This window comes from Melanerpes formicivorus, unplaced genomic scaffold (genome assembly GCF_026170545.1).
Source record: "Melanerpes formicivorus ecotype bairdi unplaced genomic scaffold, bMelFor1.0.p_v2 SCAF_28, whole genome shotgun sequence".
Taxonomy (NCBI): domain Eukaryota; kingdom Metazoa; phylum Chordata; class Aves; order Piciformes; family Picidae; genus Melanerpes; species Melanerpes formicivorus.
The window spans coordinates 4,332,920-4,338,951 of record NW_027142380.1 but is presented as its reverse complement, the minus strand read 5'-3'; positions in this window follow the sequence as shown (position 1 = coordinate 4,338,951).

Below are 6,032 nucleotides of genomic sequence, written 5' to 3'. Positions count from 1 at the left end.
GGAACAAAGGTTCTACAGAAGACAGATGTCAGGTACAACCCTTTATATGCTATCTTTTTCAAATGCATACACTAAATGATAGGATTCTTCAGACAATAAACTGTACTGAAGTGTCATCAATCACACAACTTTGCACATGCCCCTAAAATGGCACTTGGAGGTCAGTCTGCATTGCTCCAGAAAGGCACTAAGCTGGCCAGATTGCAAATACAATCTGCTTAAAGTGAAACATGACAAGAATTGTGGTCATGGGTAGAAATGACAGCATAAAATTGAAAACTTTATACTCAGTGCCTCTGATTTTTATATTTCAGAAGAATCCTCTGTGGATTCTCTGGTGTGCTCTCTTGTTGTTCTTCCAAGCATCCACCCTATGTTGATGTGCTCTAGTTGGAGGATGTGACCAGTAGTTGCTGCCTGGAGTTTGGGATGGAGAAACCCTTAGGGCAGCTGCATCTTCAGTACCCACATTCCTAATGTACTTCTCTGAGGTCGCTTATGTTCTAGGCTGGTTCTCTGGCAGCTAAACAAGCTCTTCATTCAGTGGTTGCCTGTTTCAGGAATTATTATGAACAAAATGCTGGTATCTTGGAAAAGAAATAGAACAGGATGACAATAACATGGTGGGTCGAGCTGGTTTGAACATTGCTACAACAGTTTGTCTCATCTAAAAGCGTAGTTCAGAGCCTGATGAGGCAACGCCAGTGCAGCACCATAAATGCATCTCCAACTTTCCTTATTGATTTATAAGTGGTGTGCTGAATCTCAGATGAGTGAGGTACTGCAGCATCCCTTGAACTCGTTGATCTAATCAAGCGTATATTGACAAAGGTAAACCAGGTGATGCTTTGTACCAACTGAGTTAGATAAATGAATATCAGAGGGAAGGTGGCTGGCTGGAGTGTCCCTCTGAGGTGTCAATGAGAAAAACCACATTATATTTCATACAGAATCTATGGTGGGAAATAACCATGGAAACAGTATCATTTTACCCCATTTTTGCGTTAGCACAACTTCTATATGATGGGAGAAAAGCAGGGGAGCAGGCAGAAGGGCCGCTGCAGGTTTTAAAGCAGCTCACATTTGAAGCAAAGGAAAAGCTGTGTGACATTACTGTTCATTCTGTATACAGGCTATGGTCTGGACCATGCCAGGAGGATCATGGCCTTTTTTTCCAGCAGCAGAGAGATTGCATGACTCAGGTATGCTCAAGTACTATCCAACCTTGCAGGGATGAATTACCCAAAACATAGAGGAGCAAGAGCTAGAGGGAGAAAGAAGCTAATTTTCATGTGATGAGCAGGAGTGACTCTATTCCTCATTTGAACAACCCTGCTAAGAAAGTGTACTATCAGGAAACTTGAGGAGCTCCTAACCCATCTGCTGGCATTAGAGCAATGGAATGAGAGCTGCAATCAATTATGAAACTGCTGAGGGTGATGAAAACTAATTCCACTGGGGATTTACCTCTGAGTTTTCTTTTTTCCTCCCTGGGGAAGGAGGAGAATGGATCAAAGAATAAGGTATGAATTTTGTAGAAAAGCTGTTGAACATTAAATAAGGCACAATCTCCTCAGACAGAGGGCAAGTGACCAGTTCAATTGGAGATGGGAAGAACATATATAGGACTGAAGACATGCCAGTCGTGAAGCCAGGAGAGCTTAAGAATAGGAAGGTACTTAAGACAGTGGACACCAAAGGTGCATGAACATGTCTTCAGGTAGGTATATAATTCAGGAGCAGAAAGCCTAGACTAGACTCATTAAAGAACCACTCAGCTCTCAATCAAGACACCAAGAGCAGGCACTGGCTCAGTGGCTCAAGATGCCACCACTGTGATGTAAGCTTCTAGCCAAGAGGAAGGGTTCTACTCCTCACCTAAGCTCTTCTTTAAGCAACAAATTTAGTGAAATTTAGTTGTATCTCCTTGTTTCCTAGGATACAGTAGCTAATCCTTTTTGTGTTTGGGTACAGGAGAAGGAACAGTGTTAGCTCCAGGCTCTATTTCTTTCCCTGTCAGTCTTCCATGGATACAATTTTCTCCTGCATTCAGTGAGTGAATCCATAGAGGCACTGGGCCTCTCTGAATACTTGGAGAGCTTGTCTTGTTACAGGTGGTTTAGCACATGCAGCACTGAGCCAGGGACTCCAGCTCAGGTAGAAACCTTTTACTGCATTTTGTTTCAGATATCTGTATGATAGTAACTTCAAAATTCTTAAAACAGGTTTATAAACAGTAGGACCTGGGGAAAGTCTGTAGGGAGAGAGGCACTTAGGAAAGAGAGAGAAGAGTTGTTAAGGGAAGATCTCAGTTTCACAGTGTTGAAGAAACCAAATAGTAAAGAGGGGATTGATCCTGAATTAGTTTGTATTAGATTTTGATTAATCTGTTCCTTGATATCTATGCCCAGGAAAAAAAACAACTCTGTTTAAATCTTTTGGAATGATACTAGAAAATAAACATTTCCATTTTATTTTAAGGAGTTAAACAATGTGGTTACACTTGAAGACGTTATATTAAAGTGCTGACAGATGCCCAGGTCCACTTTCCTCCATAATTAAAGCCCTACTTGAATAAAACCTGAAAGGTTGTTGCCAGATCTCTTCTTTCAACCTTCTTTCATTACATTTCAGCTTCATATTTTGTACAAACCTTGGCAGAAACTTGAGAAGACAGTTAAATTCAAGCTATATTTGACCAATAGAAATGAGCATGGCTGGGCACTTGTGGCCAAGTTCACGTTGGAGATTTATGACTCTCTGCAATGCAGACTTCAGTCATCGGTCGTGGTGCTCATTGAAAATTAGCTTCTTTCCCCCTTTCATCATCAGAATTAGGATGTTCACCATATAAAATTTAAGTATTTTTAGTTCTGTTGCAAGATTGCATCTGGAGTTTTCAGTGCAAATGTGTTTTTTTTAATCTCTCATTCATCTGGTTCTCTCTGGGAAGTGTGAAGTCTTTGCTGTTTGTTTCAGAACTGCACTTTTGATGTAAAATCTCAATTCTTCTTTAGTAGATGCTCATTCTAAAAACCTGGCCAAGCTGATAATGCTTTGTTCATGAACCCACTTCACAAGAGTTACAGAAATTAATCTCTCATCTACTGTGATTAGAGTCCATTTTACTTTTTCTACTGTATCACGTTGTACCAGTGTCTTAGCCAAAACTGTCCTATCTGATAGGAAATCCCTGACTAAGGCTTATTGACCCTTGCCTCCTGTTTTAGATCTGCCGGGAGCAGGACTACTGTTTGGAGTGCTCCTAGCAGTGGAAGAGCTGGGACTGGGAAACTGTTTCTAAGCACTTACTGTGCTGCGTATTAAATTAGCTGCTGCACAGTAAGTTTTTGCAGTGTGAAAGGTATTTGCAATGCCTCTTTCTGGAAGTGTTGATTAGGTACCTAATATCCTTGCTGTTGCCTGGGGAATGCAGATGACATGACATCCCTGGAAGGCAAGGTAGTAATCACTGATGTCAGAAAACTTATTCTATCTGCTGAGTATCTGAATGACTTTGTCAGTGCTAAATACCCTTAAGGACATGAAACAGGCAGAGTACTGTGGCAGGGTTGGAAAGCCAACTAAGAACAAGTGTAATCTTTTCCACTGATCTGAATATAAAAATAAAAATATGCAGGACAGGTATTTCTGAGAGTACACAACTCTAAAATGCTCACAGCTGGTATAGACTGGGAGTCCTTGCTGTGATATTGCACGAAGTCGACATGGGATGTCTCCGGTATGTGATTATCTCCATTCAACCTTCTATTAAGATTGCAGAGTCTCCTCTTTTCTGAGATGAAATTTCCCCTTGTGTACCTCGAAAGGATTAAGCATGATGTGGGGCTGAGTTGAATGCTCTATCCTGAGGTGAACTGTGCTCTCAGGATACGCCCTGTAATTGTACCCAACTGGCACTGGTTATTGTTCTGCAGCAGTCATGTGTGCTTATGTTTTTGTTTAACTGGATGGGTGCTGCAAGAGCCATAAAAGTTGGTAACCACACACTTACAGGGGGGCAAAGAGCTGTTACTTAGTGGTTTTGAAAATATGATTTGCTTGCTGCACATCTGCTACCTTTGTAAGAGGACTAAATATTTCTGCTAGAAGTTGCTGTGTTATGTAGTTATTTTTAATGCCTGCTCACTCTCAATGCCTTTTAAAAGAAGGGTCGTGGTCTCTTCTTCCTTTTCATTCATTAAAACCTAATTGTAGAAGAGTGGTTAGGTCATGAGCAAGCTGGGGCTACTCAACATGTTATCACCCTAAGGGCTAAACATCTACAAGAACATATATTCACTGCAAACCCATTCATAGGAACCCTAATAAGCAAGGCTGTATCTAAGAACTTTTATTCCTGACCACAAAGGGAACAAAACCATCTGTGAGTCAATAGAAATGTTGACTTATGTAGAACATTAAGCAAAAGGAAATGTCTGGATTTGTCCAGTAGAGCAGTGTGGATGCCCGCTTGAGGGAAGGGGAATTCCAGCCTGATGTGGCTGATGGCATGCGGCGGGGATGCGTGCCTTGGTAAGGGGTAGTGCTGACATCTGGAGTCCATAACTGGACTCCAAACGGGGTAAAGAACTGAGTCTGGAAGAGTTTTGATGCCTTAGTATTTGAAATTATAGACTGATGCTGGTAGGGAGTGCCTGTTGACAACTATGCAAGAAGCTCCTACATTGAACAATTACTGTTCATTCCTAAGGTGTTTCAGTTATTCCTGACTTCACTGTTACTTGGAAATATTTTATGGAAGTCCAGGCCTGATGTTGTTTTAAATGTAAAAACCTGAGAACCCCCCTCCAAATACTTGAAGGCAGTGTGTTACCTAAATTTACTCATGTATTGGACAATTTAAATTTGCTTCACTGCAGTTTTAGTTAGTTCTTAGTGAGAATGGATAAACATAAGAACATAGAATCAATAAGGTTGGCATACCCAAGCTTTCTGCATATATTATCTTAGGCATAATTTTTTCTCTCTGCTACTTGTAATAACTCCTAGGTAATGCTGTAGGTACTACAGAAAATAAATAGCACATGTTTAATTTTAGAGGAGTTACATAAGCATGGCAATATAAATAGAAAGCAGTGGAAAGGCTGCTGGTGCAGTGCTGAAGGCAGCATAGCGTAGCTCAGAACTGAGCAGGCAGGCAAAGCTCAGCAGCTTACCTAGAACAGGGTTTTTAGGACACTACTTCATGCCTTTTCTTTGGACCTAGGCTGGCCAGGGAGATGCTAGGCCAAGCATTAACTGCGTGCTCCAAAGCAATGCCTTAACTGCTGCAGGGACAGGCCACAGGCTATTCTAGCAATGCTGTGTTCCCAGAGAAGCAAACATCTTGGAGACACGCCAAATTTCAGTTACATAAATCTCCTCCTCTTAGGAAAGGGAACGCCCACAGTAACCATGTCTTTCAATTTCCAGTTTGAAGCTTCTGATACCACTCAAATTCTTTTTATTCCTGAACTTCAGCAGGCATCAAGTTGCAAATGGAAGCTATTAAATCTTTGGGAAATTAGAGCATCTTAAAAAGTGCAGTTTCCTCCCTTCCTGCTCCAGCTGCAGACAGAAAGCTAACTCTTATTAGAACAGTATTTTCTTGGCTTCTGTGCGTGAAAGAAAGAAAGAATGCAGGAGGTTGAGTAACCCTGTCCATGGAGCTGTTAAAGGAAATACTGGGAAGCTGGAGTGCCTTGCTTTCCTTTAAACGGTCACCTTCCTCTGTACAGACCTCCTGACATGCACGGAGCAGTCTCAGCTTGAAACACAGCATCAGGATTCTCCAGGCTTTCTCTTTTTGTGCGCATTGCTTTTGTCTCTTGTATCATATTTTTGCCTGGCACCATGTGGTTTTTATACTGCTGATAATGCTTTGTGGATGCCTGCTCTCAGGGCTTTTGATTTTTTTTTTCCCCCTTTTTTTCCTTTTTCTTTTCTTTTTTATTTTTTTCCCCCCAAGTAACTTACATCTGCATGGCAAGCCTCAGGCTTTTGAGGTCAGAGAGATACTACTGGTCACC